Genomic DNA, 14,890 nt, shown 5'->3' with positions numbered 1-14,890 from the left:
TGGAAGATTACTTAATGGTTTTCATTTGCACAAGAAACTGGTGGTAGATATAGACAGGAGTCAAACATTAAAATGCTAGTGCTTAAATTAGAACCAAGTATAAAAATTAGAAACTATCACATGTTTAATCCTCTCTCCCTTTTCTGGGGTATAAGCAATCAATATTTACAACTAAAAATTATTCGTGTGGTGTATTATATTTGTTAACAAAATTATAGATAAAAACATAATAAAATTCAAATTAGATATTTATAATAGCTTATACATTTACTAGTCTAGTTTCTTCAAAGATGTGCATAACTCATAAATGGAAAAGCTTATACTCTTATGATAGACAACAAAGAAAGAAGATTTAATATTTTAATATGAGTACAAAGTGGAAATTATTAAATACAAAAATAAAGATGTAGAATTAGAGGATAGAACAACTAAAAATAAGTAGACATTTCAGATGCTATCTTGAAAAATAAGTGATATTTGAATTGAAGATTGTATACAGTAGGAACACAGAGGTGACTTTATGGATATTTATGACAAAGGAATTTCCAAAACCCCATTTCACTAAAAAGTACTCAGGATAATGAATCTTTTCTTTTAATTAATATATGGTATATGCTATTAGAGAAGAATGGTAGTTCTTTTTGCCAATTAGTTGGCTGAACTTTGAATCACCAATATGAGTAGTAGCCTAATAATTTTCAACAGAGATGGGACCAATCAATTATAGGAAAACTTCCCTGGCTTTTCTAGAAAATATGTTTATACAAGCCTACCAAAAAATATCCCAGTTGGAGTTCATCCTTGGGTAAGAAGCAAAGAGGGAGTGCCTTTTATTTTTCAATTGGACTTATAAATAATTAGACAGTATTAATTAAAAGCAACACATAAAACTGAGCCAAATGTTGAGATGAAAATGTTTATACCAGAACCCCCTACACTATCTTGCCTGTAACAATGAGTCACACAATTTTTGTCATTTGCCTATTAAACTGTACCAGTTCACAAGTAAATATTTTTCTGGTAGCAGTATTTGAGGGGAAAGGAAAGATTAAATACAGAAAAAATAGTAGAAATTTCTTGTGGGAGATAAATAATTTAGCTTTAAAATGAAAGTGGAACTAAGGGGGAGCAGGAAGGGTTACAGAAGTTTTAAGAAATTAAAAGTAACATTTAGGAAAATACAAGTATATTTTATATACTGCTAAACACTTATCCTAGACCTCCATGACATATTAGATGGAAATCTCCATCATGAAAGAATAAAAATAGATACGAAGGAAAATTATGGCTAATGCCCCCAGGCTGGATTAAACAAAATCTCTAATTTCAAAATCGAGTACTTTAATTTTCAAGTGTATATTGGGGGAAAAGAAAGAACAACGACTTTAATATAAGTAACAAGAGTAGAGTGATTCTTTATGTGAGACAGGGAACTTAAAAGGAAAATTACTGAAGGGAATCACACTAAATTTAGTCACAAAATTTAGAATTCACCAGAAAAGGAAACGATCCTGAAATGACAGAAATTGGTGGAATGACCCAAATACTTATGTGAGGTAGTTCCAACTAGGAATAATGATTTCAATCATTAGATTGCCAATGCAGAAAGAACTATTACCTGACTTGAGGAAAGGAAGATGAACTACATTTTTAAAAATGTTGTCAGCTTCACTTGTTAACTACATTAAGTACACAAACTACATTGACAAAATGAATGTTTACTCAATATACGTATCCAACGTGAACAATATTTAGCTAGGTATAGAAAGATGTTAGACAAATAAGATAATAGGTAAGCATCATCACATTTTTGTCTAAATATGTTAGACAAATAAGATAATAGGCAAGCATCATCACATTTACTTACAGGTAAGCATCATCACATCATCACATCAAATAAGATAATAGGTAAGCATCATCATATCACAATACTCTACATATAAGTATTTAAAATTTTATTAGTCATTTTTTATTATTTTTATAATTTACATTTCATGGTATAATGTAAAACACCTGAAATTGATTGCTTAATAATTTTAGCTCAACAAAAATGCATCATATTATAACTATCTTATAAAAATAAAAATCTGTGTTTAATAATATATACCATTAAACTCTAGAATCACCAGAAAAATGTTGACAATGACAAGCCAAGAACAGGCGAAGGAAAATTAGGTATCATATCATTTTATCCATGTATTTCGACTTGTATATTTGTTTGGGGGGCCAGACCTGACTCTTCTCAGGGCTTACTTCTGGTTTTATGCTCAGGTATCACTCCTGCCAGTGTTCTGGGATCACATGGGTGCTGGAGATAAAATCCAGGTCAGCTGCATACCAGGCTAGTACACTACTCTCTGTATTATCTCACCAGGCCCCACTTCATCCATGTATTTCAACACAGAGTTTTGATGCTAATAAGTTGCATCTATTTTTTCTAAAAACTTCCATTCTCTTCTTTATAATAAATCCTTTCTAAATTAATTTTGCATAACTGTTTATTAAATTTTTTAAAATGTTACTCAGTATACAATCTTTCTGAAGAAAAATGTTTCATTTACTGAAAAACAGAATTAAAGAGCTAAATCCAGAAGTTCAGTAATTTTAGAAATAGATTTATCTTTCTTCTCTTTGAAATTGTCTGGATTCAAGGAATAAGAATAATTTCCTTTTAAAATAAGTCTAATAAGTGTGAAATCAAGGGAGAGCTTTTTTCTCCCTTGAATTTATATGCATGGGCAATTTAAATCTCAAGGTTTCCTTTGAAGAATTTTGCTTTTCTCCACTAGAATCGTTAAGGTTTTAAGAAATACTAATTTGCCAAAAGAAATAAATTTGAAAGTTGGACCAAAATGACCTGATGGAACAGCATTAAATAGTTAATTCCTCTCAAAGGCAGTCAAAACAAATCATCTGAAAAAATATATGTAAGCACAATAGTTCACAGAAGATGAGTCAAAAGAAGAAAGTTTTACTTTAAAAAGTAAGGTAGGGGAGGGCTGAGCTGCGACCCTGGCTCTAGATGCATCTGGAGAGTCCGCAGCCGCGGCTGCTGCGGCTTCAGAGGTTCGGGGGCGTGTGCAAGTGAAGGGCGAGAACCCTCCATCCCCTTCTGCCACAGGGCCCCCGAAACTGGCCTTGGCACAGTAAAGAACTGAAACCAATGGAGGAGCGGAGAGTGAAGCGGAGAAGCCCTAAGTCATTCAGCGCCCACTCGACTCAGGGGGGTCAGTGCCCCCAAAAAATGCCATTCCAGTGAGTAAAAAAAGCACTGGATTTTCAAATCCTGCATCACAGTCAACGTCGCAGCGGCCACAGTTAAAGAGGGTTATGAAAGAAACGACCAAGCCTCAGGGAGGGGAAGGGCAAGGCGCCCAGGCCACGCCCATGCAGCGCTCCTTCCTCACCCACGTCTCGGGTGTCCAGGAGATGGAGAGGGCCTCCTCAGCCTCTTGAATGACTCCCATTCTGGGAAACTGCAAGCGTTCGGGAATGAATGTTCCATTGAGCAGATGGGGCATGTTCGGGGAATGCAGGAGAAGTTGGCTCGCTTGAATTTGGAGCTCTACGGGGAGTTGGAAGAACTTCCTGAGGATAAGAGAAAAGCAGCCAGTGACGCTAATCTGGACAGACTTCTGTCTGACCTCGAAGAACTGAACTCGTCCATACAGAAACTGCATTTGGCCGACGCACGAGATGTTCCGAACACTTCTGCCGGCTGAGATGAAGTGCATTTGCTTCCTCGGGGTTCGAGGAGAACAAGCGTTCTTTACTTTTCCAGCTGAATCCAGTAGCAGAATCATCCTCCACAACAAGGAATTAAAAACGATTAGTGCCATGATTTTTTTTTTTTTCCGTGTTCTGCTGTGAGTCCACTTGACTTGCTTATGGTTCACCATCTCTGGGGAAGCCGCGCTGCTGAAGGCTTCCCCAGGAAACGTGACACCGAGGCCGGCTGCTCTGCTTCTTATTGTTGCCTTATGGGTTATACTTGGAATGTCTCGCGCTCGACGCTGTGGATAGGGCTGGCAGATGGAACCTTCTGGAGCTCACCAAACGTGCTCGAGTGTCGTTCCTAAGTTGATGATGCGCGGGCTTCCTGCGGCAGCCCGCCTGCAGTTTACACTAGACAATCAGGACACGTATGCCGGGGTGTGTGCCAATGGCCAGTGACTATGAAATGAGCTATTAAGTATTTGTGAAATTTGCTATTTTTTAATAAAGTGATTGTTTTCAAAAAAATAAATAAATAAAAATAAAAAGTAAGGTAGGTATATTGGAAACATTTGCTAATACTCAGTGAAATTATAAACAAATGAGAGCACAAGATCAAAATAATTAAGCATCATACATTAAGAAAATTGATTCATTGAAAAAACCAAAGAACCTTTTCCCACCTTTATAAGAATTTTGAACATGAAGAGTTAAAAAAAAAAAAAGTTCTTTGTGTTCCTGGATCGAGCTGACGCCATTGGGCGGATTGAGAGAAATATTAATAACTGATCGGTGGTCACAGCTTTTAGTGTAGTGACTCTGGCAGCTTAATGACTCTCTGTGAATTACATCTACAGATTTGTGATGGACATTGGCTCCTGAGCGGCAGAGGCTCCTGTCAGTTTCTACCTAGAAATTTAGAGGTCTCCTTCTATAAGAGCAATCAGCTACACAGTACTCTTTAAAATTACACGATTAGGGGCCGGAGCGATAGCACAGCGGGTAGGGCGTTTGCCTTGCACGCGGCCGACCCGGGTTCGATCCCCGGCATCCCATATGGTCCCCCAAGCACCGCCAGGAGTAATTCCTGAGTGCAAAGCCAGGAGTAACCACTGAGCATCGCTGGGTGTGACCCAAAAAGCAAAATAATAATAATAATAATAATAATAAAATTACATGATTAACATGTCTGTTTGATGCATTTTTGTTCTTGGTCTTATAGGTCAAACCTGGTGGTGCTCATGGCTTACCCTAGCTCTTTGCTCAGTATCATTCCTGGTGATCCTTGGGAAACCATTGATACCTGCTGAGTATTGAACCTGGGTCCACCTTGTGCAAGACAACCCCTTAACCCCTGTACTCTCTCTGACCTTCCGGCAGTAATTTTTTTAATCTGGAGTAATATTATCCCAGTAATATTTGGCAATATTTGTACACAATTTATGTTACAAAGTATGAGAAAGACCAGGCTATTTGCATGTAAATATCCAAGATCAAGAAGATCTCCAAATATTATAAACTTAAGAAAATGAGTCTCAACTTCCAAATAATTGTAAGAATATGATTTGTTGACAGGATCTCCTATATTTTGAAACATTGAACAGCATCTCTTACTTTATGATGATCTGCCAGTATTACCTCTCCTTCAATCACAGCAAGAAAAATTGTTTTCTCTTTTTCAACCTTCCCAGAAATAGATACATTGGAGCATGCTAGCAGGCTGTGGGTTCTGTATTATGTCTGTAAAGTGAATGTGCCTATGGTAGATGCAGTTAAAAATATTTGAAACTAAGTCAACCTTGTGGTATGTTAGAAAATAAAGGAGAGTCTAGTAGTAGGTTGAAATTTATTGACAAAATATGAATACTCCAAATAATACAACACAGTTTGTAAAAATAAGTGACTGCTACAAAATATTAAAGTGTTATGTGGCACTAAACAAATAATAATAAATATAAATAAATAAGTAAATATAAATAATAAATAATAAATAATAAATATAAACCTAACAAAATATATACTAATTCTTTATGAACAAGTTTTAAAATTGATGAATTACTTTGGTATATGTATTCTCTCGCCACAGCTATAGAAGGTCATGTATTTCTCTCACAATGCTAGACATGGATCTGACATTTTCTGATTAGTTCTGTCATTCATTGACTGAAAATTTTTTTTTACATTTGATTTCTTACACTATTACATAACTTTTGATATGCTTGTGTATTTTACTTTCCTAACCATTAGACTCATGTCTCTGGCATACTTTTTATTTTTTCTCTGACAAAGCCTATTATAGGGGCACATTTAAGAAAAATATGAGATATGCAATCATCATGAGCTATCATATTTGAAAACTCTGTATGATTTAATCTAAATATTTATTATTATTGCTCTCTTTTATTGTCACAGAAGAGCAAGCCTAAGGAAATGTGTCATATCTATATTTGTGAAAAATATCTTTGCTTTTGGTGAATGCTAACTCCTATTTAACTATGAAATATATAAAAAAGCATAGAAGTTCTAAAGTTACACATTGTACATTTATACATGTTTATATTTACCTCTTTGGGAGTCCATATTTCTGTAAAGGAAGAAGGGCAAAACTGGTAAATAACAAATTTTTAATTTGGGGGGCAAAGCGATAGTACAGTAGGTAGGGTACTTGCACACAGCCACTAGGGTTAGATTCCCGGCACTCTATATGGTTTTCCTGAAACCACCAGGACTGATCCCTGGATGCAGAGTCAGGAGTAAGTCCTGAGAACCACTGGCTAGGCCCAAAACAAAAACAAACAAACAAAAAAATTCTTAATGTCATCTTCTCACTGGAAAGCCTTGCAGTGATATACTCTAATAAAATGTAAGTTGGGGAAAGTTTTAAAATTTACTAAGTTTAAAAAGGATCTCTATATCACTGTAATCCCATTGTTCATTGATTTGCTCAATGAGCACCAGTAACATCTCCATTCATCCCTGTCACGCGCTAGTGTAGCCCGATGGCATATTGGGGGCTCTTTCAGGATCAGGGGAGTGGGGACCATATTTGTTACTGTTTTAAGCATATCGAGTTCGCCACGGGTACCTTGCCAGGCTCTGCTGTGCAGGCGGGATACTCTCTGTACCTTGCTAGGTTCTCTGAGAGGGATGGAGGGTAGAACTAAAAAAAAAAAAAAAAAAAAACATAGAACCTTTTTTAAAGTTTAAATTTTTTTAAAAATTTCTTCATAACTGTTGAAACTTTAAATTCCTCAATAAACATATCCTCTGCATATTCTACATTGCATCTTTTTAGAAAGATATTTGTCTTCTTTGACAATTAATTTAGATGGTTAAGAACCCTTCTATCTCCTCTGGACAAATAAGAAAAAAGGAATATTGTGATTTTCAGTATGGCTGGATCAGTTAAACTAAAATAAATTCATCCTAAAGACTAACAGAAAAAAGGAGCTGGAGAGAGTACAGTGGGTTGGGTGCTTGCCTTCCATGTGGCCAAGCTCGGTTATATCCCTGGAATCCCAAATAGTCCCCAAGTACTGATAGGAGTAATTTCTGAGTGCAAAGCTAGGAGTAAGCACCGAGCATCGCTGTTTTGGCCCTGGTGTGGCCCCTATAATAACAATAATTTTAAAAACCTAGCAGGAAAAAATGCACGACCAATGCTGTGATGCCTAGAATAATCTTTATTTAAAAAAGAATAAAAACAACCCACAATAAAATAGACGATGGTTGTCGGAACATTTTATAAAATCCAATTATGAACAACTTTCTAACTATAATCTAACATGGTTAATAAAAAAATAAAAACATTAAAACTAATAAAATAGGTTATGAAGGAAATGAGAATCCAGAAAAACATAGAGCTGTGACATGGAATTTTATATATTAAAGAAAAACATAGGGAAATGGGGGAAATAAAATAATAATCACCATGACATCAATTGTGTGTTGTATCAACCAACTCAAGATACTCAACATACCAAATCTTGTGACTTTGGCATATGGGTTATGTCTCAATAAGCCCATTTGAAGTGTTATATTTTTACTCATTTCCTTCACATCTAAAGGAGTAAAAATTAGGGATATTCCCCAGAATTGGATTTTTACCAGAAATAACTTTTCTATCAGTGAAATCTTTCTACATAAGAAGCAAAACCTGAAAATATATGCCATCTGGTCTTAAACCTTCAACTATACTTGAAGCCCCAGTTTCCCATTCTATCACCACAAACTTGAGCCCTTTCAGGCATTTTTGGCCAACTGGATGGGCAGGCAGTGCTAGGATGTGAAAATGGTATATGCTCTGGTCTAGAAGTTTCAGAGATTATCTAGGCCACCTCAATGGTGATCAGGGACCTCCAAGGGCCCCTCTTGTATTTGGAGGAACTGATGTTACAGGGAATTGAGCTAGGAGCTAGGAGCAATGACAAGCAAAGCAGGCACACTAACTCAGGTATATCTCTCTCACCCAAATTCCATTTATCTTATACACACTATCAATTTCCCTCACTGATCTTGAACTCCTTAATCCCATTCCTCATATATATAGGTACTGAGATTTATTATTTCTCTAACTAATCTCTTTAATGTTAATTTTACTTCCTTATTACTCTGAGAACCAAGAGAAATTAGGTAAAGTTTTCTACCCTTCATGATACTGTTAAATAATTTTCTAGTTACTTTATAAAATTATTAAGTAGTAAAAATAAATGAGAAAAATATTCTCTTCTTAAGAGAAAGAAAACTACAGCTAAACTACAGCTAAAGAAAATTAAAATATTTACCATATACCACATATATTTATGCTTAAAATGGCTTTACTATCACTATGACCTTCCTAACCTCACCAAATCTAAGCCTGTGTTACAAAATTTAAACCTTAACCATTTAACCACAGGTAGACAACTATAGATAACTAAACTTTAAGGTACATCACTGTCACTGTATCACTGTCATCCCGTTATTCGTCGATTTACTTGAGCGGGCACCAGTAACGTCTCTATTCCTCTCAACCCTGAGATTTTAGCAGCCTCTCCTTACTTGTCTTTCCCAACATTTGGAGGTTTTTTCATGGTCAGGGGAATGAGACCAATCAGGTACATAAAAAAAAAATCAGTTTCTTCTTTTTCTCCATGTAAAGCTCTCCCTAACTCTTGTTTAAGGAACATTCCAACCATTTTTAGTTTGGAACTGCCTTATTAGAATTGACTCTTGCTTGAACAAATACTCAAAAATTGTAATATATCTCAGTTTATCAAATAATAAGAGTAACCCATGATAGAAGCTAGGATTTAACATAAATTCCTGAAATAAATGGTCTCTTCAAAGTTAGCATAATTACATAGCTATGGTTATAGACTTTTGAAGTTGTAATTACCTACCGTAAGTTGAAAATAACTATGAATTTGCCATTTATAGTTCTGTTGTAATCTTTCAAATAAACTCTAACATATGTTTTTGACTTTTGATAGTGAATTTGTTTTATAGAAGTAAAGTTTAGTCTATTAGAAAAATTTGTTTTGGTGAAATAAATGCAATTAGTTAATATGTGTGAAAACTATGTGATCACTAGCAATATTTATTTAGTTGTTTATATTGATATCAAAAGCAACATTATAACGTAGTTATAATAAAAGGAAATTGTGAAATAATAACCAATTATTTTTAGAGAAGTAAGAGTAAGTTTTTTGCTTTACGTTCAATATAGTTTTACCTTGAAGGCAAAAATTGCTAAATTGTCTCAGGCATTTCTACTGTGTAAACTATTTAGGAATATCTGTTGAGATTTTCTAAAATATGGGAGTGAGCCAGTACTTAAAGTGGTGAAAAAAATTTACAGTAGGAGCTTAGATAAAGAGGTAATATTGATTTACCATGTCCACAAATTAAAAATGAAAGGTGGATTGAATTAATATGGAAAATAAGAAATACATTTAAATAAGGGTGTTTTCCAAGTTACAAGTTATTAAGCTGGATGTCATAATTTTGTCACTATTAAGTTAGAAATCTTGTCCATTTACTTGTAAGTTCCTTTGGATAACCTTTAACATTTTCCTCTATACATGAGGAAAATTACTCCTGAGTTTCCTTTTTTTAACCATAATTATCTTGCCATTTATATTAGACTTAGTCCGTTTAATCTTTGGCCATATTTGATATTTTCAGGGTAACTTTTAATTTTAAACCTAAAATATATTTTACTCAATAGAGTGAATATAAATATAAATATCACTGTATCACTGTCATCCTGTTGTTCATCAATTTACTTGAGTGGGTGCCAGTAACATCTCCCAGCCCTGAGATTTTAGCAGCCTCTCCTTACTCGTTTTACACAACGGTTGGAGGCTCTTTTCATGGTCAGGAATGAGACATGTTGCTGTATTTGGTATATTGAATACACCATGGGAAGCTTTCCAGGCTCTGCCCTGTGGGCAGGATAAGCTTGGTAGCTTGCTGGGCTCTCCGAGAGGCATATATATATGTATATATATGTATATATATATATATATATATATTTCCCTCTATGTTTTATGGAAAATGGGTAAGGAGTGTCTTGTGCATTATGTTCATTCATGCATGAGGCTCGGCCCAAGCATACGGAAAGTGGCCTGGAGCGTGGTGGCGGTTGGGTAGTGGAGATCAGCTGCTGGGGCTGGGTCCCTTGGGGTGGGAAGGGCTCTCACCCGCCCCCCTCTGGGGCACTCAAAAGTAATTTACTACAAAAATTACTTAGCAATTCTAGAAAGTTACTATATTAGTTGCAGCATATGTCAATCGAAAGAAAAAAAAATCGACATATTTTTATTTTAACACAATTTACTTAAATTCTTTATATACTGTGATCTTGATTTCATAAACAATAAAATTTTTTATTACACTGGTAAATCTTTAGTAGCACTGTAGCACTCTCATTCCTTTGTTCATTGATGTGCTTGAGCGGGCAAATTACAGATTTCCTGAGTGGGCAGATTACAAATTTAATCTGTAAAGATTAAATTTAATTTAATCTTTATTTATAAGGCCCGTGATATTCTGTTCTGCTTGAATTTTTATTTTGACATGAAGTAATTATATTTTTTCTAGATTTCTTGAGAACACAAGTAATAATATTTGAATAAATGACCCTCTTTTCTTCATACAATTTGATATTGCTGTAGAAAAGATGGAGAACATGGGTTTGTCAATGGCCACAATCATTTTCTTTCAGTTTTTTTTATGTCAGACAGAGAAACTATGTGATAGATGAAATATCACTTAAATAAAACTTAAAAGTTTGCTGTTTCAATACTCTCCTCTATATTTTATATCTCATAACAGAAATATATTTAATTACAGATACAACAAAATCATTAAATATCATGAAGAGTAATAGTGGCATTAAATGCAATATATTTTTTCAACTATTTTCAAAAAACTGTAACTAAAAAAACTTGCTTCACCAGCTTTTGCCTTGCACACAATCGACCCTGATTTGATTCCTCCATCCCTCTCGGAGAGCCCAGCAAGCTACCAAGAGTATCCCGCCCGCACGGAAGAGCCTGGGAAGCTACCTGTGGCGTACTCGATATGCCAAAAACAGTAACAAGTCTCACGATGGAGACTTTACTGGTGCCCGCTCGAGCAAATCGATGAACAACAAGACGACAGTGCTACAGTGCTAATAAAGATTTACCAGTGTAATAAAAAACGTTATTGTTTATGAAATCAAGATCACAGTATATAATGAATTTAATATAAATAAATTATGTTAAAATAAAAATTGTATATTTTAGTTTCTTCATTTAAGAAATATTAATACATCAAATGATATTTTCTTTAACTTGTATTCAAATAATAAGAACTTTAATGTGCAAATAAATATCACATCTACACTTATTTTTGTTTAGAAATTGTCTAGTTTTGTTTAGAAAGCTCTCTATATATACACTAAGGATTTTATATAATATTAACTAATAAATGCTTCCAACATTTTATTTCCAATTACTCTATTAAAATTCTATACAACTTAAAATGATCCATAAAATTTAAGAACTGTTTTAAGTTTCAAAACCATATAAATTAAATGAAGAACTTGATAAAAATTTGAAAGAACTTTGTAGTCATATCTGCAACTTCCTATTTTAATAAATAATATCTGTGGCAATTGGCAGTTATAGAAATCAAATATGGGTCCTGAGTGATAATAAGTGGGTATGGTGTTTGTCTTGCACATGGCCAAGACAAGTTTAATCCCCAGCATCCGTTATGGTTCCCCACGTACCACGAGGAGTAATTCCTGAGTACAAACCCTCAAGTAACCTCTGAGCATCATTGGCTGTGACCCCAAAAACAAAATAAAAAGAAGTCAAATATGAAACAGAAAAATATCTTCTTTTCCTCTTTTCAAGAATGATCAATGTGCTCAATAATGTATTCATTTAAACCATTTAATGAAAATGATTGTTATTCTTAGCATGACATAGAATGCTATAAAACACTTGTAGACTTCTGTCATTTGCTAATTAAATATCTACACATATTATAAAGCAAATTTGTTAGAGATAGTAAATAATTAGAAGTTTTAATAGAATCATTATTTCATAATGTTCACATTATATTAAATAATATCAAATATAATGTTTACATTAGATCAAATGTTTCACAATATTTGATAAGAATACACTGCATTTGGAGATTTAAAATTTTAAAATCAGAGGTCTGTTCATATGTAATTTATATGTGATATGTGAACAATAATATGATATGCATTATTTATTTCATTTGAAAATACATAGTTTATGTTTAAACCCTTATTATATGTTCACACCAAAGTTCTACATATCCTTTACTTCTGTGTTCCCTTAATGCTCTGGTTAATTATTACTCAGTATGAACAAGTAAAACTATACAAGTGGGAAAATGTGCATTTGGAAATACTAAGTTTCTGTTTACTTATTATGATCATCTTTTTTCTGTGTTTTATATGTCACAGTGGATAAACTTATATTTAAATTTACATGTGATTGTGAGTATATATAAATAATATAAACGTAAGCACAAATGCATACTAGCATCTATGCCACGTAAAGTACTGTCCCAAAATATTTTTATATAATAAACATTTTTTAAAAGAATTTTCTAATCTACTAAAGAGCAGAATTTCTAAACTGTATTGTAAAAGTGAGTTTAGTTTATTATCTTACTTCATTTACTTGCAATTTTCTTAGGTGTTACTAAAATCTAAATAATAAACCCAGAATTGCAAGAAGCAAGAAGTAAACTTTATATTCCCATTCCAGTCATTTTTATAATTTATATCTATTCAACATACTTAATAGCTAAATATATGTTATACTGGGAATAAAAAATATGTAAGCAAAATCTTTCTATTTATATGGTTTCTTACATATCTTGTATGCAAAATGAATTGTTCTAACATATAGCATAACCGACGAAGTATACATAATGCATTACTTTGAAACATTTATGAAGTAGCTATAAAAGAAGAATGTTCATTATTTAAAGATGAGAAGGATTCTGCATTATTAGTTTTGCAGGAATAAATCTTTAGGTACCTTGACTGGTTCTGTTAACAGGAGTTATATTCCTGGAGAATTACACTTGATTGATTTAGCAATATTTCTAAACTTATTACCAGTTGTTAGTACCTGCAAGTATTCAGACAATTAGCAAGTGGATAAGAAGTGATACCATATGAAAGGCAGATCTTGAAAGAAGTGTTGGCATCCTCACCTGAAACTGGCAAAACTACCAGCAAACAGTAAACTACCTGGGTAAACTACAAACTGTATTCTGGAGAGGAAGTGCTTTTAAGTTTGACCCCTACTCTTGAGTCCACCATGGATTGCAGAGGCTTTTACTTTAAGTGCAATAGATCTTGCCTATTACGTCTTAGTGCCTTTCCTTCATTGCATCCCTTTCACACTAAAGACAACTATGCCAGCATTTATCTCCTTAACAGTATTAGAGAACTAAACTGTGAAAATTTTGATGAGTTTAACAATTTCTGTGGGGCTTATTATAAGGAGGAAATTGGTGGTATTCTGTACTATGTATACACTGTGGAGGCTGGAAATACTGGTTCTTGAAGGTTTATTTCAGAATTCCCTGGAGCCACGAGGTACCACAGTATATCTATCAGAACTTCCCCAGAGAGAGGTGTGAGCAAAGTGAAAAATATTTTCCCTACTAGCACTAGGAATACAGAACCTTTGTGGGCTAAGTTCAAAGGAAATACAGATTTCTATGATTACAAACAATAAAGAGTTCCAAATTGTACCAATTCTGCAGTCATTTGAGAGTGCCTTATATTTTGAAGAATTGAGAAGTTTCTCTTAGTTCACTATTTTTTTGGTTTTTTCTGAAACTTGTCTCACATAACTCCTACCTATGGCTTTATTGTTAGAAGGATAAAGGTCTTTAAGGAAAAATGCAATAAATTGATAAACTTATTTGATAAATGGAACTTACTACAAAAACCTTCATTATTTAAATGGAGTTAAAAAATAATCAAATGAAAAATCAGTGTAGGTATCTGACATTTCTTTGCAAATTTTAGAATCTGAATTAATATGGAATAGGAACTGAAAACTAACAGTAAATCTTCCTCCCTCCCTGCCCAGTCACATTTATCTTATAAAAACAATTTACTGTTATCAGTTCTAAACATAATATTCCCATATTTAAACTATTCTTTTGATTTAGTCAGTTAAATTAAATCCACCAACATGTCCAATACAAAAACTGACATTTTGGGACTAAATTCTGTGTCTCATTTTCTGAGTTCTAGATAAACGACAGAAAGAGAACAACACTGTTTATTGAAGTGTGTTGTGTTCTTTCTTTATCATCAATGACTTTACTGCATGTATTTAATAGGCAGTATATCAGTAAAAACATAGGGCAGCACTATTGAAATTTGACCAGTTTGTATCTAGTTTGCTATTTTTCTTTCAGCAATATCGCATTACCTAATGTCCAAGACATCACCAAGGCATCACTCAATCATCCAACCCCAATGACACATTGTTACACTTCTTAATGGATGAATTCTGGCATTTTTAGCCCTAAAAACAAATGCAAGGTACACATATCTATGTTTTTATAACTATATCCGTGATCTCAATAAAATAAAATTTTACTCTAATACAGTTCAACAATAAACTACTAAAAAATC

General features: G+C 33.8%; 1 protein-coding gene and 1 pseudogene across 1 annotated transcript in view; one reads left to right on the top strand and one right to left on the bottom strand.

The window, feature by feature from the left end:
- Window positions 1-14,890, bottom strand: part of MDGA2 (MAM domain containing glycosylphosphatidylinositol anchor 2) — a gene marked incomplete at its 5' end in the record, with an annotated part of 811,681 nt that overhangs the window by 161,499 nt on the left and 635,292 nt on the right. The window lies entirely within an intron of this gene.
- LOC105943135 (coiled-coil domain-containing protein 28A-like) lies at window positions 2,676-4,236 on the top strand (annotated as a pseudogene).

Source organism: Sorex araneus, chromosome 3 (assembly GCF_027595985.1).
Source record: "Sorex araneus isolate mSorAra2 chromosome 3, mSorAra2.pri, whole genome shotgun sequence".
Classification (NCBI taxonomy): Eukaryota; Metazoa; Chordata; class Mammalia; order Eulipotyphla; family Soricidae; genus Sorex; species Sorex araneus.
This window is presented reverse-complemented; position numbering and strand designations above follow the sequence as displayed.